We start from the raw sequence: 21,333 nt of genomic DNA, 5'->3' as shown, positions 1-21,333 counted from the left end.
AGTTTCATCTGGTTGTTTGCATTTTCCTGAAATTTTTCCAGTTCCACTCTATGTGCTTCTTTTATGTCTCTCACCTGTTTGGCTGCGTCTTCCTGTATTTGATTATGAATTTTATTTGTTTCCTCCATTAACATCCTCATTACTAAGGATTTGAAGTCATTTTCTTTTATTTGCATTGTATTTGAGTTCTCTGGGTTGTTTTCTTTGGGATAGCTGGAAACTGGAGATGCCCTGTTGTTTTGGGTTTTTTTGCGTATGCTTTTACCCTGTCCTTTAGACATCTTTCCGTCTTTGTTTTTGTTGGGTAGCTTCCAGAGTTGGATGGAGGGAGTCTGATGATAGATTCACTTGTTTTCTCACGATTTCTCTAGGCTGGAAGCTCTGATACTTCATTGATTATGGATGGCAGGAGGCTAACCCTGTCATTTTGGACTTTCACAGCTAGTGATCCTCAGCTCCCCTGTGCTGTGGGTTCTGTAATCTATCTGGGTCTCTGAATGAATGTTGGGTCAGGCCCAGGTATCCACAGCCTTCTGGGTTCCCCGTCAAGTCCAGCCAGGTACACTGGGTCCGGACCACGCGGGGAGCTCAGCTAGATTCTCAGGGCCTGAACCATCTGCCGAGCTCAGCGAGAGATTCTGGGCCCAAAATGCATACAGGGTCCAGCCAGAATTTTTAGGCTGGGACTGTGCACGGTGTTCTGCTAGGGGCTTTTGGCCCAAAGTGCGTGCTATGGTCAGCTATTGACTCAGAGCCCGAACCGTCTGCCCAGTTGTGCCAGGAATTCTGGATTCAAACTGCACACTGTGTCCAACCAGAATCTTGGAGCCAGGACTGTACCAAAATTTCCACTATTGTCTTTGGTACCAACCTGTCTGCCAAGCACAGTTAGGGACTCTGGCCCCAAACTGCACGCCGAGCTCCACCCGAGTTTCCGGGGCAGAATTGTGCACTGAGCTCAGCCAGGGACTCTGGACTCACACTGCATGCTGAATTCAGCCCAGGATTCCGGGCCTACACTGCGTAGTTAGTCCAGCCAGAGTCTTGGAACCGCTGAGCCTGTGCACACAGCTCAACTAGAAATCTCTGGGCCCAATCTGCCCAGCAAGTCCAGCTAGGGCCTCTGGGCTGAGAACCGTGGCTGCCCTGAGCTGATGCTTAGGGTGAAACTGAGTGATCTGCCTAGCCTGCATCACAGCCGGAGAACTACGGCTGTACTGAGCTGGTGCCTAGGGTGAAACTGATCACTCTGCCCAGGCTGCGTCACAGCCAGCAAACTGCAGGTGGGCTGAGCTGTTGCCTAGGGTGAAACTGAGTGCTCCGCTCAGCCTGTGTCACAGCCAGAGAACTGTGACTGCACTGAGCTGGTGCCTAGGGTGAAACTGAGCACTCTGCACAGCCTGTGTCAAAGCAGGAGAACCGTGGCTGCACTGAGCTGGTGCCTAGGATGAAACTGAGCGCTCTGCCCAGCCTGCATCACAGCCCGAGAACTGCGGCTGTGCTGAGCTGGTGCCTAGGGTGAAACTGAGCCCTCCGCCCAGCCTGTGTCACAGCTGGGGAACTGCAGCTGCACTGAACTGATGCCTAGGGTGAAACTAAGCTATCTGCCCAGCCTGTGTCACAGCTGGGGAACTGCGGCTGCGCTGAGCTGGTGTCTAGGGTGAAACTGACTGCTCAGTCCAGCCTGCATCAAAGCAGGAGAACCGTGACTACACTGAGCTGGTGCCTAGGGTGAAAATGAGCGTTCTGCCCAGCCTGTGTCATAGCCAGAGAGCTGTGGCTGTGCTGAGCTGGTGTCTAGGGTGAAACTGAGCACTCTGCCCAGCCTATGTCACAGCAGGGGATCTGTGGCTGCATTGACCTAGTGCCTGGGGCAGAATTGCTTGCTTCGCTGAGTCAGCATCTCCATGGCACTACACACTGAGCTGAACCCAAGACTCTGGGGCTGAACTGTCCGCCGAGTCCAGTTTGGGTCACAAGGCACTACTCGACCCAAATCCTGTCCAGAGTCCCCTCTCCCACAGCAATTCCCCCTGGCCACCACACTAATCACCTCCACTGGAAGGCTCAGAACTGCAAACCTCAGCCACTACCGCTGTTGCCACTGGTGCCGCTGGTGCCTCTGCTGCTGCTGCTGCTGCCTCTCTGCCTCTGCTGCTCTTATCCGAGAAAATCTGTGTTCCTCCCATGTGCTGGGGCACACAGGTCCTCCGCACCTTGGTCCCTCTGAACCGTGGAGCACTTCTGCTGCCGTGGTGTGGGGACCTTGGTGTTCCTGCCTCAGAGATCTATGCAATTCCCTGAATTGTTCATTGGAGCATCCAAGCACGGTCCACACTGCTCGCCGCCATCTTGGATTCTCCAAAATTTTGAATGTTGTTCACTATCTATTATATCTCATCTCTTTCAACCTAAAAACATCTATCTATTTCTAAAAGTATCTTAACCTCTAAACAACTATGTTTAATTGTAAAAATAAACTAGTTAGTGTTCAAACTCATCAGAGACTTGAGAATGAATGAACTTGATTACCTGAGTAAACAGGGGGTGCTGGTTAGTAGCTCTCCAAAATAAAAAAGGAATGACAGAGACAATTCCTGCCTGAACAGTCACCTAAAACTCTCTATAAAATTGGAGCATCATCTGAAGCCTTCTGCCAGGATATCTGACAGACATATTTGTGTGGCAGGAAATATTGAGGACTTGCTTACCCTGTCTTGGCAGAGGTTAGCCACTGACTCTGCCTGCATCCAGCTTGCCCAGTTTTAGGCAAAATTCTGTCTGTTTCCAAAATGAGCACATTTTGCCCAGTGGCTTGTTTGCCACATTTGAAGCCATCTCCATAAGGAGAATTATTAATGTCCATTATCATGTTTGAGTTAGGCTGTTTTATTTGTATCCTTTTCCTCTGTGGCCTGGTGAGGCTGCCCTGCCAGGGGAAAGTGATGAACATCAGGGGGCAAAGTCCACATGCAAAGTAGTCTCTACTTCTCATATTGTAGGACACACAAGGAGACTTTGCTGCCTATCTACTACATCTGAACAGAGGGTCTAGTCCCACATCATACATGGTCTTTGGTGCACCAATCTCTGTACTGTGGTGTGGTTATCCTGTATTATGTGACTAATATTCACTTATGAGTGAATAAAAACCATGTGTGTCTTTCTGGGTCTGGGCTACCTCACTCAGGATGATCATTTCTAGTTCTATTCATTTGCCTGCAAATTCCAAGAGTTCCTTGTTTTTGGTAGCTGAATAGTATTCTATTATGTAAATGTACCACAGGTTTTTAAAATCAATTCTTTTGGTTGAAGGACATCTTTGTTGTTTCCTGATTCTGGTTATTAAAAATAAAGCTACTATAAACATAGTTGAGCAAATGTCCTTAAGTGGTGGAACATCTTTTGAGTATATGCCCAGGAGTGGTATGGCTTGGCTTTGAGGTGGAATTATTCCCAGTTTCCTGAGAATGTGCCAGATTTATTTTGAAAGTCATTGGACAAGTTTGTACTCTCACCAGCAATGAAGGCGTGTTCTTCTTGCTCCACTGCTTTGCCCTGTTACTTTAGTTTTTGATCTTAGCCATTCTGGTAAATATAAGATGGAATCTCATAGTCATTTTGATTAGCAATTCCCTGATGACTAATGACATTGAACATTTCTTTAGGTGTTTCTTGGCCAGTTGAGATGCCTCTTTTGAGCATACTGTTTAGCACTGAACCACGTTTTTTGATTCGGTTATTTGGTTTGGCTGTGTTTAATTTTTTGAGTTCTTTATATATTTTGGATAGTAACCCTTAGAAGGTGAAGATCTTTTTCTATTATGTAGGCTGTAAGTTTTGTTCTTTTGGCAGTGTGCTTTGCCTTATAGAATCTTTCCAATTCCATAAGGTCTCATTTATTAATTGATGATCTTAGAGTCTGAAATGAATAGTTTTTGGGATTGATTTAACTTACCAAAGTAAAATCAAAGTCAGGTAAACTGTTTAAACTGTCCTATAAACCTTATGGAATGGAAGCAGTTATTAAGTGTCCCACAACCAAAAATAAAAAGCACAGAGCCAGATGCTTTTAAAACAGAATTATACCAGACTTTAAAGAAGAGCTAATACCAAAGAATTCCACAATATGGAAACAGAAGGAACATTACCAAATTAATTCTATGAAGGCACCAAAAACTTGACAAAGAAAGGGAATTATCTCAGGAATAAAGGGATGGTTCAACATATGAAAGAGAAAAATATATGGTCTTCACACTAGATGCAGAAAAAGCCATTGAGAAAGTACAACATCACTTCATGATAAAAGCCTTGGACTGATCAGGGATACAAGGCTCATATCTAAATATAATAAAGACTATTTACAGCAAGATGATAGATAGCAATAAGTGAAGAGCAACTCAATGCAATTCCACTAAAACCAGGGACAATACAAGCCTGCCCACTTCACCATATCTCTTCAATATAGTACTTGAAGTTCTAGCTAAACAAATAAGACAATTATGGAGATCAAGGGGATACAAATGAGAAAGTAAGAAGTGAAATAGAGCTATTTGCAGATATGATAGTATACATAAGTGATACCCAAAATTCTATCAGTGAACTAAAGCTGATAAACACCTTCAGCAAAGTGGCTGTATACAAGATTAACTTTAAAAGATCAGTAGCTTCCTTCTCAAGGATGGAGTAGAAGACCACGTAGCTTAGTTTTACAACAAAATTTAGTTGTTTAGGGGTTAAGATGATTTTAGGTATAGATAGGTGTTTTAAATTGATAATGACAATATATGATAGACATTGATTTACATTCAGAAATTTAGATGCACCAAGCTAAGAAAGATGTCTTGTTCAAGGCTGTCAAACACAAATAGCCAAAAACACTAAGAATGTAACATTTATATAATTCCTGATTGTGTCATGATTCTTCTTGTTATAGGCAATCTATTATATATATGCACAATAATATATATGTATATGTAAAAAAAAGATCAGTAATGCTTTTGTAAACAAATGACAAACTGGCTGAGAAAGAAATGAGGGAAACTACATCCTCCACAAATCACAAATAATATAAAGTATGTGGTCATAACTGTAACCAAATGAGTCAAAAACCTGCATGGCAAGAACTACAAGTCTCTGAATAAAGAAATTGCAGAAGATATCAGAAGATGGAAAGATCTCCCATGCTCATGGATTGGTACTGTTATCAGTAAAAATGACCATCTTAACAAAATTAATCTACAGATTCAAATCAGTTCCCTGGGCATGGTGAATGATATCTTTGATGTGTTCTTATTTTCGTTTGCTAGTATTTTATTGAGTGTTTTTGCATCAAAATTCATAAGAGAAATGTGTCTGAAAGTCTCTTTCTTTGTTGAGTCTTTGTGAGATTTAGGTATCAATGTGACTATGGCCTCATAGAAGGAATTTGGTAATGTTCCATCCATTTCTATATTTTGGAGTAGCTTGAAGACTATCGGTGTTAGCACATCCTTAACGGTCTGGTAGAATTGCACTGAAACCATCTGGCCCTGGGCTTGTTTATGTTTGCGAGACTAACAATGATTACATCTATTTCTATAGGGGAAAGGGGACTATTTAGCTTGTTTACCTGTTCGTCTCTCAATTTTGTCAAGTGAAATTGTTCAAGAAAATCATCCATTTCCCTTAGATTTTCAATTTTTGTGGCATATATGCCTTCAAAGTAGGACCATATGATTCTTTGTATTTCTTCAGTCTATTGTTATATCTCCCCTTTCATTTCTGATTGTGTTAATTTAAGTACTGTCTCTCTGCCTTTTAGGTAGTTTGGCTATTGGTTTGTCTATCTTGTTGATTTTCTCAAAGATCCAGCTCTTGGTTTTGTTGATACTTTGGACTGTTCTCCTTGTTTCTAACTTATCAATTTCCATCAAATTTCCTGCACAACTTTTTACAGACCGTGAAAGATCAATTATCCACTTCATATGGAAAAACTAGAAACCCAGAAGTTCTAAATAAAGATCTTCCATAGGAATCTCCATCCCAGATCTCAAGTTGTACTATAGAGCAACAGTAATAAAAAATGCATGGAACTGGCATAGAAACAGACAGGTCAATCAATGAAATTGAATTAAAGACAAAGAAATAAACCCACATACCTATGGACACTTGGTTTTTGACCATGAAGTCCAAATCATACAAGGAAAAATAAAAGACATCTTCAGCAAATGTTGATGGTCCAACTGGACATCTACATAATAAAACTGGGAATAGATACCTATTTATCACCCCACAAAAAACTCAAGTACAAGTGGATCAAAGACCTCACCAAAGAAGAGAAACAGTAAGTGGGAAACCAGCCTTGCACTCATTAGCACAGGAGACAGGTTTCTCAACAAAAAATCCAAAGCTCAGTCTCTAAGATTAATAATTACTAAATGGAAATTCATGAACCTGAACAGCATCTGTAAGGAAAAAGGACACTGCCAGTAGAATAAAACAGCACCCTATTTTGGAAAAATTCTTCAGCACACCTATATCTGACAAAGGACTAATATCCAAAACATATAAAGAACTCCAGAAATCAAACAGCAACAAACCAAATAATCCAATTTAAAAAATGAGGTACACAGCTAAACAGAGAATACAACTATACTACAAATCCTGAGCACAAAGAAACTAAGTAACAAGGAGGGTTCAAGGATGGCTGTTCTTGAATCTCACTCAGATGAGGAAATAGATAGATGGTAGAAGAAGAAGTAGAGAGGGAACTGTATAAGAGAGGGTGTAGGGAGGAAAATGAGGGCTGGAAGCAGATGTGTGGAGACTGCAGAGGGGAGGTTTGAGGGCCTGGAGGGAAAAGTGAAACTGAAGGCATGGGCATTACATAGACAACCTGGAGACCTGTAACTGGATAAGGTACAGGGTGATGTCTCCAGCTAAGCCTAGTAGCAGCAGGGGACTTGAGACTGAGGAGGCCAACTTCTAGCCAGGCAAGAAATACAGTGGTGGGAATAGAATACCAGTCCACCTACAAAACCTTCTAACCAAATTTTACCCTGCCTACAAGATGTACAGAAATAAACATAGAGACTGAGGGACTGAACAACCAATGCCTGCCCCAACCAGAATCCCACCACATGGGAGAGAGTCAACCACTGAAACCTTTAAGGATACTCTGCTATGTTTAAATAAAGGTGCCTAACTTAACTGTTCTCTGAGTATCCCCATGCAGCAGCTGTTTGAATCTGATGCTGAGATGCACAGTCAAGAATTAGGAGAGCTTGGGGTAGTACTGTGGGAAAAAGGTGAGAATAAAAGATAGAAGCACCCATAGGGGACAAGAATGCTGCAAGAAGACCAGTATAGTTAACTAATATAGACCCATGGGGGCTTACAGAAACTGAAACACCAAACAAAGAGAATGTATAGATTAGATTAGGCCCATTATACATATGTTGTAACCTGTGTGCAGTTTGATGTTCATGTGGGTCCCCCTAGAAAGTTGCATGATTGCTGTCTATAATATAGATTTTGTTGCCTTTTTAAAAATCACATTGCCCTAACCAGGCTGCCTTACTTGGCCTCAGTGGATAAGAAGGAGCTGAGTACTGATGCATCTTGATGTGCTGGGGTGAGTTGGTGAGGGCTCCCCTTTTTTGAGGATGAGGGGAGAAAAGGGGAAGAGATTTGGAGGAAAGGATTGGGAAGAGAGGAAGGAAGAAACTAAGATTGGGATTCATAGTGGAAGTATATATTACAAATACAGTTAAAAATCAAAAATAAATTATTTATCTTTATTGTATGTACACTGGTGTTTTCCCTGCATGTATGTCAGTATGGGGGCATTAAATCCCCTGGACCTGGAGTTACAGAGAGTTGTGAGCTGCTATGTGGGTGCTGGGAATTGAACCTGCGTCCTCTGGAAGAGCAACCAGTGCTCTTAACTGCAGAATTCTCTCTTCAGCCCTAGCCTTTTTTCTTAAATTTGCATTTTTTTAAAATTATGTTTATGCATGGGTGGGGTGAGTGGTGGGGAGTTATATTCAAGAAGGCATGTGTCCATAGAAACAGAATTACAAGGAGTTGCAAGCTGCCCTGCTGTGTAATCAAACTCTAGTCTTCTCCAAGAGCAGAATAGTCCTTTTCTTCCCTGTATTTGTGGGTTTGTCTAAACACAAAACATGCCCACAAGCCAGCTACTCATTTTATTTGTTGTGCAGTCTGGTGTCAGAATTGGTGACTCTGATGACCAGCTGAGCTGTTCTTTTTATCATGGCCTTTTGGGTTTGGAGGAAACATTGTGAGCAATCTCAGTGCAGAAAAATTTGTTGCACATCAGCAGCATCTCCACCTCCTTGATGTTGCAGACTGGAAACTTCCAGAAGCTGTTAGTCAGCATGTGCTTGGTTTCCTGTTGATTCTGTAAACAATGTTGAATGTCATGATCTGGCCCTTGATTCTTGTCTGCACCCTGTTGTCCATATCTTTGGATGTCTCTCCCCTTTTCACTTGATTTTGTCATATCAGTCTGACTGGGGCCTGATGAACTTCCTGGTCCTCTTTTTGATAATTTTTGCCTTCACCAGAGTCTGGGGGCAACCATAATGCCACAAAAAAGGTGGGAGGCACCTTGGAGCACCTCAGCTCTCAGGGAGAAACACAGAATATTCTTTTAACCCAAGCCCAACCTTGTTATTTCCCACTGAATTGCCAACACAAACTAAAGGTAATTTTACAGGCTCTATGTCACCCGTACTGACTTATCCCTACTTTTAAGATAAAGACAAGTCTAACTAGCACTCACAATGCCTAGAGACCAGGGTTTGTTTCTTTCCTAGTGTCTACAATGTATGAATCTCTCTCTGTTTCTCTCAGTTTCTGTCTTTCTCTTTATCTTTCTCTCTCAATAAATAAATAAACACTTTGAAAAAGTAAGTAATCTTTCAACTCAAGGCTAATTATTTCTCTTTGTTTGAACATAAACACATTTCCTGATTTGTAAAACTGAAAAAGTTACTTTCCTAAAACGTTCCAGATTGAATCAGATGACGGAAAGAACGTACCCAAACCAGCTTCTAGGAATGATGCTTAAGTCTCCAACCTTTACATCAGCTTTCTCCAATCCAAAGAACATATTTTTCCCAGACTTCTCAATTTCTATAATCAAATCACAACATTCATGTCTTATATGACTGGCCATTCATAAGTGTCGGAAACTGAGGACCATTCTGTCCTTTGAAAGACTGTTCCTTTGGCTTCCCTGAAAACAGTGGACCTTTATTTCTACATACTTGTCTGGCCATTTTTTTTGTTTTGTTTTTTGAGACAGAGTTTTCCTGTGTAGACTGCTGTCATGGACTCTCTTTGTTCACCATACTGGCCTTGAACTCACAGAGATCCTCCAACTTCTGCCTCCCAAGTGCTTGGTTCAAAGGCATGAGCCATCACACCTGCCTTCCACTGGCCAATTTTAAGAGTATTTTTTCATTGCTTATGGTAAATTCAAAAGTTGTTTTCCCAGTACTGGAGATGGGATGCAGGCTTCACACACACTAAGGCAAGCATTTTAGCATTTTATGTATGACTATTTTGCTATAGCAGCCGTACATCTTATATTTATAGAAGTACTTTAATTTTGTCAATGACAGCTGAAAAACAAAGCCTTCTCTGACCATTAAACTAGCACCAAAACTAGCACCATGTTCTTCATGATACTTTTGAAAATCTATTTGGGGGAGTGAGTTCAGCAAGATGGATTATGTGCTAAAGGTGTTTGCAGCCAAGAGTGACAACATAAATGAGTTTGCTGTACCAATGTGACAGGAGGGACTCCTTCAAGTTGTCCTTTCACACATACACATGCATGAATACACTCACACATGCACACACATGTATACCATAGAACATATATACACATACATACAAACATACAAAATTATTTTTAAGACATTTTGAGATCGGGTATTGTGGGACTCTGTTGGTTAAGGTTGAAGTCTGACTTCTCTGTATATGTGGTGGTGTTTTTTTTTTGCTCCGTCCATGATGAATGGACTACCTTTTTCACTGGAAATCTCACTCCACTTGGTCCAGTAACCCCAGCCCTTGTAAGAGGAGTCACATATTCCTAAAATAAATACAGACCTACCCTTTTCGGATAGCAAACACAGGGATTTCCTGGAAGTACCCTACCTAGTGCTGAGATTCTAGCCTTCAGCAAATGGCCCTTAATTACACCTAGGCACCATCCCCTCACAGATAGGATAATTCAGTGCTATCTTCCTTCCTGTAATAAAAGCCCCACGTTAGGAGACACTGTATGAACCACTGTATATACATTACATATCCTGATACTCTTAGCCACAGCCAATCAGGCACAGTCAGCCTCACTGCCCAGGGTTTATAAATCCAAAATTCACAAGTAAAGTTGCCTTCATTCTTCACTTCATATGACCATCTCAGACTCATCATTCTGGGAAAGGAAGGGCTCCTGGTACCAGGCTTCCAAGATTTCCAGATGCCAACCAGAGCTTGCTCAGAGTCACCCAAGCCATCCTGGAAGGACAGAAGCCAACTGCTGGTGAAGAGCCAGCTGAGCTTGCACCTGTCTGCCTGCTGATTTAGGCCACATGCCCTCCCTTGCAGGGTGAGGTAGATGAACCAAAAACCTATGACACTTGTGGAGTTCCTGAATGCCAGTTCCCATTGAGACCTGCAATCTCATTCTGAAAAGGAGCTATTGTAAAATTCGTTTCCTGCCACTACTCAAAGACTGGAAACCTGTCTCTATGCCCCATCCACAAACATCAACCCCCAAATGCTTTCCCTGTACCTGAGAGGGAGAGGAGACCTCTGATCTTGAGGTCCACTCATTTCTGTTAGGAATCAAGCAGCGGCCAGATCAACTTGCAGTCCAGTGCCCGAAATTAGGAACTTAGACCAGACCCTCGGAGTGGCACAGGACACTGGACTACAAGAGTTGGATGCTACCACTCTCCAAGCATGGGCCTCAATATGCAGGGACCCAGAGTATTTCTAATGTAGCCCAGGAGGGCCTCAATACTCTCACCACAGAGCTGTAGAGATGGTTCAGTAGTTAAGAAAATGTATTGTTACTGTAGAATTCATTACCCTATTCTGTCCTCTGCAGGCACCAGATACACTTAAATACATGTAGTCAAAATACTCATCTATAAATAAATTGAAATCAGTACTCTTTTAATCCAAACACTTGGGAGGCAGAGGCCGGTGCTTCTCTGTGACTTTGAGGCCAGCCTGCTCTACATAATGAACTCTGGGAGAGCTAAAGCTACAAAGTGAGATCACTTCTCAAAGACAAAAGGCAAAGCAATGAAGATATTTTAATCTTCTTGCCTCTGACAGCCTTCCAAGTGCTGCATTAAAACAGAAGCCACCATGGAGTTTCTTCACCAAGCTAACTCTTATAACCAGGTGCCCCCATGGTGGGTCTTCCTAAGAGTCTCACTCCATAGACATGACAGGCATTGAACTCAGAGAACCTGCTTCCTCTGCCTCCTGGGCACTGAGATCGATGAAGTACACCACTTAGCCTGTCACACAATGTATTTTCTCCTTATATATGATAACACCAACTGTGTTGCTAAGAACATATGGAGAGAAAGAAATGCACAAATACATTTGTACCATTTTAAATGAACACTGATGTGACCCTGGTGACAAACATCTGTAATTCTAGCACTTAGGAAGGTGGGGCAGAGGGGTCATTGAGAGTGTGAGGCCAGCCTTTGATACTTAGTGTATTTTAAGATAGCCAAGGACCATAAACAAAGTTCCTATCTCTTCTCAAGCCCAAAGACACTAAAATGAAACAGTACTTCTCTTGTAAATTTAACGTACATTAACTCTTTGATGGAGCGCTAGACAGCTCTAGCATTTGCTCATCCTTGGTGATCATTAGGAAAATAGCGACAAGAAAGCCAGTAAGATGTCAAGATGGCTCAGGGGCTAAAACAGTTAATGAGCAAGTCAGATAGCCTGAGTTCTTCTCCAGAACCCATATCATGGTAGCAGACACACAATTCCATCCACAAAATTTTCTTCTGACTTTCACACAGGTGTTGTATGCTTGTGACCACATATACAATCATCGGATACACACACACACACACACATACAAACAAAAGGAACAACTACAAACAAGAACAAAACTGTTGGATCACACCCCCAGTAGTGTTTTCCCTCAGCTTCTACTCCAACCTCTGGTTAAGCTGACTGGACAATGGCTTTTTCTGAAATCTGGTCACAATGAGGGTTGAGAGTTGATGGAGGTGAATATGGGCACCTGAGCATTCAGTTCTGGAGAAGAGGGGAGCAGGTGCCACCCTACTCTGTGGGAATGAGTCTCTGCCTCAATCCAAGTAGGGTCTGTTTCACTCCCCAGCATACAGCAGGGGAAGGGAGCCTCAGACTTAAGAGTAGTAGGTATCCAAGCACCCCTGGACAAAAATAAGAAAGAGGAGAAACAAAGAACTAGGTTTTAATTCACATACTAAGTTTCATGTGTTCCATCTAAAATCAAGAATCCGACTTAAACTGAAGATAAAAGGCATCAAAAGGGGACATGGACAAGGAGCCAAGAACAAAAGAAAAAGACTAGAGAGTGCCCCACACTTGGGTACCCCAGGATTTTAAGTGCTAAGATGAAAATTGCAAGAGACATACCCAAGATATATCGCAGGGCCTGCTTCCTTAATGGATACTTTTTGATAATTCAGGGTGGGTAGCTTTGAAGGGTTTTTTTCTGAATGGAGCCAAGTTGATGACACCTTTTCAAAGAATGGTCTTCCTAATATGAAGCCAGCAGGAAGGAGACACTTTTTCCTTTTTCGGAGCTCAGAATACTGGCTTTTCAAGGAAGTGCCTCTGGACCTCAGGCCAGCAAAAGGCCACAAACAAAAACAGACTAGCCTGGACAAGTTTGAAGCAGCCTTAATTACCCAGTAAAATTTATCTTAGAAAACAAACAGAACAGTGTAGGAGAGATAACTCTGACAGTTACGTATCTACATTCCAATCATGAGGACCTGAGTGTGGATGTCCATAACCCATGTTTATCTCACTGGTGTTTGTTCTTGCTGATGTGTGAATGAGCATGTGTATCATAAAATGCATGTGGAGACAGATACAACTTCAGGGAGTCCTTTTCTCCTACCATGTGGGTATCAGAGATTGAATTTAGGTCTTTAGGATTGGCAGCAAGTATTTACCCTCTGACCATATGACTGGTCCCAGAACCCATGTGAAAAGCCAGGCATTGTGGTGTGCGCCTTTAACTAAGGTGATGGTGGAGATTTGGATAGACACAAGAAGATCTCTGGAGTTTTTTGTCAACTCATCTAGCCAAATCAGTGAGCCTCCAGTTCATTGTGGCACCTTGGCTCAAAAACATATAGAAGAAAGAAAGAGATTGAAGATGACATGAGAAGATGGAAGGATCTACCTTGCTCATGGATAGGGAGAATTAACATAATAAAAATGGCCATCCTACCAAAAGCAATCTACAGATTCAATGCAATCCCTATCAAAATACCTACACAATTTTTTAAAGACATTGAAAGTTCAATTCTGAACTTCATATGGAAAAACAAAAAACCCAGAATAGCTAAAACAATCCTGTACAATAAAAGGTTCTCTGGAGGAATCTCCATACCTGATCTCAAATTGTACTATAAAGCAATAGTAATTAAAACTGCATGGTACTGGCACAGCAACAGGCTGGTTGATCAGTGGAATCGAATCGAAGACCCAGATATGAATCCACACACATATGGTCATTTGATTTTTGACAAAGAAGCCAAATCCATTCGATGGAAAAGGGATAGCATCTTCAACAAATGGTGCTGGTCTAACTGGATGTCTATGTGTAAAAAAATGCAACTGGACCCCTATCTGTCACCTTGTACAAAACTCAAATCCAAGTGGATTAAAGACCTCAACATAAAACCAGAGACACTAAATCACTTAGAAGAAAAAGTGGGGAAGAGCCTGGAACATATTGGCACAGGAGACAACTTCCTGAACAGAACACCAACAGCCCAGGCATTAATGTCAACAATTAATAAATGGGACCTCATGAGGCTGAAAAGCTTCTGTAAGGCAGATGACACCGTAAAGAGTACAAAGCGACAGTCTACAGACTGGGAAAAGATCTTCACTAACCCCACATCTGACAAAGGTCTAATATCCAAAATATATAAAGAACTCAAGAAATTAAATACCACCAAACCAAATAACCCAATCGAGAAATGGGGCATGGAACTAAACAGAGAATTCTCAACAGAGGAATATCAAATGGCTGAGAAACACTTAAAGAAATGCTCAACCTCCTTAATCATCAGGGAAATGCAAATCAAAACAACGCTGAGATTCCATCTTACACCCATCAGAATGGCTAAGATCAAAAATTCAAGCGACACCACATGCTGGCGAGGATGTGGGGAGAGAGGAACACTCCTTCATTGCTGGTGGGAATGCAAACTAGTACAACCACTTTGGAAATCTATCTGGTGCTATCTCAGAAAAATGGGAATAGGGCTTCCTCAGGACCCAGCTATTCCACTCCTTGGAATATACCCAGAAGATGCTCCAGCACACAGCAAGAAAATTTGCTCAACCATGTTCATAGCAGCCCTATTCATAATAGCCAGAACATGGAAACAGCCTAAGTGTCCCTCAGTAGAAGAATGGATAAAGAAACTGTGGTACATATACACTATGGAATACTATTCAGCTATTAAAAACAAGGAATTCCCAAAATTTGTGGATAAATGGATTGAGCTAGAAATGATCATAATGAGTGAGTTAACTCAGAAGCAGAAAGACTCAAATGGTATATATTCACTTATATCTGCATATTAGCCCAACGGGCATGTCCCACGAAAGCCTTCACTTACCAGGAAACAGAGACAGAGGAGAGGACATTCTAGTGGGACTCTAGATGTGAGATGCATGAGAGAAAGGCAAAGTAGAAGGACCCAGAGGGTCCTAGGAGCCTACAAGTAGAACATTATGATAGGCAGATTTGGGCACAGGGGTCCCACTCAAACTAGGCACCAGACAAGGACAATACAGGCGGTAAACCTTAAACCCCTACCCAGATCTAGACAATGGACAGAACACTCTCCACAGTAAAGTGGAGAGTGGGATATTACGTTCTCACACACTCTGGTGCCACACCTCTGACCATGTCCCCTGGATGGGGAGACCTGATGGCACTCAGAGGAAGGACAGCAGGTTACCAAGAAGAGACTTGATACCCTATGATCATATAGAGGGGGAGGTAATCCCCCTCAGGAACTGTCATAGGGGAGGGGAATAAGGGGAAAATGGGAGGGAGGGAAGAATGGGAGGATACAAGGGATGGGATAACCATTGAGATGTAACAAGAATAAATTAATAAAAAAAAATAAAAAAAAAATGTAAAGTATGATGCACCTCAAAAAAAAAAAAAAAAACCATATAGAAGAGCATGATTATGTAAAGACATCTGATGTCTGGCCTCCACACCAACTTACACACACACACACACACACACACACACACCCTTGAAAGATAAACAAAAATGCTTAGAGTCAAGAGTGAATCCTGCCCATTCCACCTCAATTTGAAGTGTCGTTGGTTCAAAGGGCATATTCTTCTACTGCTCCATACTTTTCATACTAACTACGTGAACATAAACTGAATCTTCCTTTGATTAAATGAAATTAAACCCTGCCTATTTTATACCTGTACTGGGTACTATTCTCAACACTTTCTCATGTATCCACCATGCTCTCTCCCTGTCCAATGCTGGTATTCATCACAGGAGCATAGTCTCTGTCCCTCCCACGTCTCTATTGCCTACATAGGCTTGTGCACCCTCTGCACAGAGGGCAGAGGCCTGTGGGGAGGACTCATGGCCGTTGGGGCTCAGATGCTGGGCTGTGGACTCTAGCCCAGACAAGCTACAAGGGCCGAAATGACAGAGGGTATATAGTTTATTAATGTTAGAGGAAATGCTGGTATTTGTTGTTGTTGTTATTAACTAAAAGGGGTAAATGTAGTGAAACTTTTGGTTTCTTTTAAAACCAAGTTATGTTATATGAATGGTTTGTATTTTTGTTTTGTTTTGTTGTTTCAAGACAAGGGTTCTCATTATAGCTCTGGATTCCTGGACAAACTCACAGAGACCTGTCTCTGCCTCCCAAGTGCTGGCATAAGATGGTTGCTCCACAACATCCAGTTTATTTGTCCTTCTATCTCTAAGAATTTCTAATAAACTCTTCTTCTCCTTTGGGCCTAAGTCAAGGCGTTGTGATGCTTGGTAAGCACTACATAAGTAATGTTCTATATCCAGTGACACACCACATTTTTGTCTTTAAGGGGCACATCTGTAGATTTAGCAAACACTGTCTGACTGTGAGCAATCGTATTGAAGTCTGGCACATATGATTGCTACCTGGTGACTTGTTGCAGCATGGAGTTACCTGCGGGGTGGTGCTGGCACAAGTCTTTAATCTCAGCACTCTGTCCACAGAGGGATAAGTTCAAGGGAGCCCAGACTGGTCTCACAAAGGTGAAAGCTTGTATAGAATGCATATTAAACCTGAGTTAGGAAGAAAGGCAGGCTGAACTTCAGATAAAAACAGAGTCATTAACAACTTAGCTGTTAAAGGAAAATACAAATTTTTACAATAATATTATCACCAAGGTGCCTTCTTCATGGATGAGGATGAAGAATTGTACAGGAGAGATTTTGGTGCACATGCTCTTGAGGACCATTTCAACAAGAGCATTCATCCAAAGGTCATGTAGATCAAGAATTTGCACATTCTGGCAGCACAAAGTACACCGACCTTGTGGATCAAGATACCACTTCCTTTGACTCTGCATGGGGCCAAGAGAGTGCCCTGACACAAAGTTCTTTAAACAGAAGGCGGCTGGTGTATGTGAGGTATTTGAGCCACCATCTGCCAAGAAGCTAGGCTTCAACTACTTATTCCAACTGTGGGTCACAAGGGGATCTTTTCCTCAATTTTCTTTACCCATTATTTACATGGTTCTTATAGAGAGCCTTCTGGTCTTGATGCAATAACTTGTATTTGAAACCGGAGTTCAGACCATTGCCCTAACTGGTCAGCTCTTCTAACCAATGTCAGTCTCAATTACAGGCTGTGACACTGGTCAGTTCTTCAGCATTCAAATAACATTCCATCTATCTGAATCCGGTGTTCTAAGGGTCAGTATGTGGCTATTCCTGAACCATAACTGCTATTCCTCTGAAGTTCCTGAGTTCAATTCCCAGCAACCACATGGTGGCTCAGAACCATCTAAAAAGAGACCTGGTTCCCATCTTCTGGCCTGCTGGCTCATGTGTAGCACAGAATAGTGTATAAATAATAAATAAATCTTTTTTAAATTGCCTGTGGAAGTATGTGGAAATCAAGGTCCACTGTTTTTAGGGAAGCCAAAGACCTTTCAAATGACAGAATGGGCCTCAGTTTCCAATACTTATTAATAGCTAGTCACAGAAGACCTGAATGTTGTGATTTGATTGTAGAAATTGTGGAGCCTGGGAAAAGCAGGTTCTTTGTAATGCTGAGCACAGAAAGCAAATGGAAAATAGATTGGAGATGACAGCAATATTTCCATGAGATAGTTTGGGTTTATTCTTTCCTTGATCTAGTCCAATCCTGAAATATTTAGGAAATTACCTATTTCAATTTTACAAATGAGCAAACTGGCTTACTTTCCCACAAGGAGAAGTTATAAGTCTTGTGTTGGAAATTTACCTATTTAAAAATATTTATTTATTTATTCATTCATATATTGTGAGAAAGAGAGAGATGGAGGGAGGGAGGGAAATTCTTATATTGTAAACACTAGGAAAGAATCACGCCATGCTCCCAGGGCATTGTAAATCATAGTAACAGTCATCTTTATGCTAAATGGAAAGATAAAGCAGTATGAGTGGCATAGAGCCTGAAAAAGTTACCATTTGTTTGTTTTTGGTAATTCAATGTTAAATGACTTGTTGAGGCTTGCTATTTTTTTTGGTAGCTTAATTATAGATAGTCTTATTTCAGGCCCACAAGCCACATCATCTCATCTCATTGTTGACGTAAAATAAATTGCTATACAGGTCATGTTGCCCATAAACTATGTTTAATGTTACATGAGAAACTCTGTGGAGTCATTGATCCCAGAAATTGCCCAACCATAATCCCAGCTGCACACAATTGTAAGGCATACTTGCAAGGTCATCTAGAAGTTTTTTTGCAAAGAAACTTGATTCAGAGCTGACTACACGTTTATACCACCTGCCCTAGTGTATGAAATAATTGCAGGTTTCAGCTTCAAATATGCAATAAAAAACTTCCCCTCAGAGATGCAGTTCAGACCAAGAACTGACCACTTTGCCTAGCTGAAAAAAATAAAGTGTTCGTTTTAAGCATCTTAGCTTCTTCCTTGAGCCCAACATTTTATCTCCATTTAATTTGATGATGGCCATCGCCTTGCTGTATGTTATGTTTAAGTAAGGGAATTGTATCCCTGATTTCTCCAAGACTTTTACCACGAAGGGGTGTTAGAATGTTCTCGTTTTATAACAAAATCCCAAATGATATATTTTTACTCAGGAGCCAGATGCTGGGGTGAATACCTGCCACCTCAGAGAGGCAGAAAAGCACCAAGCAGACCTTTCTACTCAGTTCATATTACAATGGAAAAAGCCCCAAATCCTCACTAGCTCAGCTGACAGCCCAGGAGGAAAAGACCAAAACACCCAAAGCCAACTCTTGCTGGCTCAAAGCTCAAAAATCCAAAGGCCAAGGAGCTCAACAGCTCAATAGATATCACCAGCTGTGCACTCACGCTAGTGAATTCAAGCAGCTAACTCCCATCTCTTTTATGAACTATAAGGGATAGACTAGACAACTCTACTTCCAATCTCCATGTAAATATTAGGTTCCTAGAAATGTGAAGGCAGTTGTTATTATTTTTGTTTGTTTCATTACAGACCTACTAAAAGCTTATGAGTACTGTATCTGAGGGTTCTTTTGTTCTTTTTGCTTTGTAAGGCCAGATGTCTTATCATTCACACTGCCTTCAAACTGGCTGTGTAGCCAAGGATGGCTTGAAACCTCCTGCCTCTACCTCCTGAGTGTTGGGATTAATAGTTTTGTATTTGTATGTGTATGCCATGTGGTAAGATGTCAGCAGAGGTCAGAAGAGGGTGTTAGATCCTATGGTGCTAGACTGCTTGCAGTTGTGAACTGCATGATGTAGGTGCTAAGAAGGGAATCCATGTTCCTCTGTAGTGCCTGTGCTATGTGCTGTGGCACTTACCCATTTGCATGTTCTCCATCATTATAACATTTACCACCACAAAAAATAAATTAATAAACATGCTGTCTGTCTTTTAGAAACTGTCTTCAAAATAATGTCTTGTTTCACAGGGAGTACAGTCCTCTCCATTCATATGTCAGTGTAGTATGTTGAATTGACTAGCTTGAGTATACAGCTGGTGAACAGTCAGTGCAAGACTAACATTCTACTCCCCTACACATTTGTTCTCTTTCCAAATATCCCACACCCAATTTCTTCCTTCATCATTATCAGAAATTCATGGTTTTGTTGAGCAGTGTCATTTATAATCAGTATCATATCCCCCTTATCCTGCCATCCTGAGGAAGATGCCAGGAAAAAGGAGAGTGCTCTTGTCCACCAGGGTAGTTAAAGACACCCCCAGATGATATTTCAGCTTGAGTGCTGGAAGTAATTCTCAGATGGTGACAAAGATCCACCCAGGAGTCTCACAAAAGGTAAAACGAGACAATAAAAACTAAGAAACCCACCTGAGAGCTCTTGGTGATGGAGAGTCCGAAAAACTTATGTTCTTAGAAGGTGGCTCAGAGTGCTAGGTATAAAGCTCTATGTCCTCCACTTTAATTCTTCATAACCAAAAAAACAGGAAAATCCCTTTCATTTTCATCAGGCAGGCCTCTCATGTTATGTGATGTCCCTTGAAACAATGAGGAAGGGGTGAGAGAAGAGTAAGAGGTCTGAAGCCTGAGACCATTTCAAGTCCTGGCAAATCAAGACAACACTACAAACATCACAATCTCACCCTATGCCATAGTCTGAAGTGCTAGTCTTCAGCCCCAGCAGCACCATTCTGGTATTCACACTCAGATCTAAGAGCCACTGGAAGTGACTTTTTGCTGACTTCCCATAGAACAAGTCAGTCCAGTTCCTGAGAGTGGGAAATGAAGGCATGGCTGAGGGAAGACGCCTGAGTCAGCTGTGCCTAAATAGGGTAAATTCCCACTGGCCTGTGCTGCTGAGGGGAAGTTTGGAGTCAGGGAATTAGAGGGCCCATAGCCTGGGCTCAATCCCAGTTTCAGGTGGTCTCACCTGTCATGCCACAAGGTGGGCTTGCTGCTGGAATTCCTGAGACCAGGGTCAAAATTCACATTTGTAATCAGCAGTTTTGAGATTGGGTTGGGTCACAATAAAAGGCAGGAGATCCTGTGGAGAAGCTGACTCTGGCTGTATTCCCTGAAAAAGCTCCTAATCAGGTATCCTCCCTCAGAGGTTCAATAGTGTAGTGGTTAGCATGTCTGCTTTGCAAGCAGAAGGACTTGGGTTCAAGTCCCAGTGGAACCGTAGTTCAGCAATGGACTCACACTTTTCTAAGTACCCTCGATAAAAACAATACTTAAGAATTTTTTCTTATGACTATATACTTTCTAACACCTTTCTGTCCCTGACTTGAAAGGACATACACCATTCCTTCACCAAGGTCACACCTGCTTTAAGCTGGATAACATGGAGCCTAAGCTGTTGTCTTCCTCACCTCAGAGAGGCTTCAGCAGGAGATCTGCCTATCAGCCCTTTCTCCTGAATCAGGGCAAATTGACCCTCAGATCTTCCCAGGAAAATACACCAATAAAGACACACTTTGACTGCATCTAAAGTTTTTAAAGTTAATTATGATCACAAATTTAATTTTTTCTTTTAAATGTCTTCTTTCTTATGCCTCATTTGAACGAAATAATACTACAATAATAACAACAATAGTAATAGTAGTAGTAGTAGTCCTAATAATAAGAAGGTATTACATTTCATAGTTTGCTTTAAGAAAGATTTATTTAAACATTTAAATATCTTGCCTGTCACCACTTCCTACTTTTGTGAAAGTGTGTGTACTAAGTACCAAAAATCTTTTGACTTACATGGAGCAGTCAAAATTATAAAAATATCTGCAAAGAATATTTTTTACAATAAACAGGAAAATGGAATTCCTAAGAAAGAATTTCTGTTAGGCTGCTC

At 41.6% G+C, this 21,333-nt stretch overlaps 1 protein-coding gene and 1 pseudogene across 2 annotated transcripts in view; one reads left to right on the top strand and one right to left on the bottom strand.

Annotated features, from left to right (window-relative positions):
* LOC311602703 (claudin-34-like) overlaps positions 1–21,333 on the bottom strand; it is a 224,355-nt gene that overhangs the window by 164,649 nt on the left and 38,373 nt on the right. The window lies entirely within an intron of this gene.
* Positions 1–21,333, top strand: part of LOC311601282 (microfibrillar-associated protein 1-like) — a 164,259-nt pseudogene that overhangs the window by 123,873 nt on the left and 19,053 nt on the right. Inside the window, exon 2 of the transcript in view lies at positions 16,650–17,007. The product of the transcript in view is annotated as a microfibrillar-associated protein 1-like (transcript). The remainder of the gene's footprint in view (positions 1–16,649; positions 17,008–21,333) is intronic.

The sequence above is a fragment of the Acomys minous genome (genome assembly GCF_964271855.1).
Source record: "Acomys minous genome assembly, chromosome: 7".
Classification (NCBI taxonomy): Eukaryota; Metazoa; Chordata; class Mammalia; order Rodentia; family Muridae; genus Acomys; species Acomys minous.
Note: the sequence above shows the minus strand (reverse complement) of the source record. Positions and strands in the feature narration are given on the sequence as shown.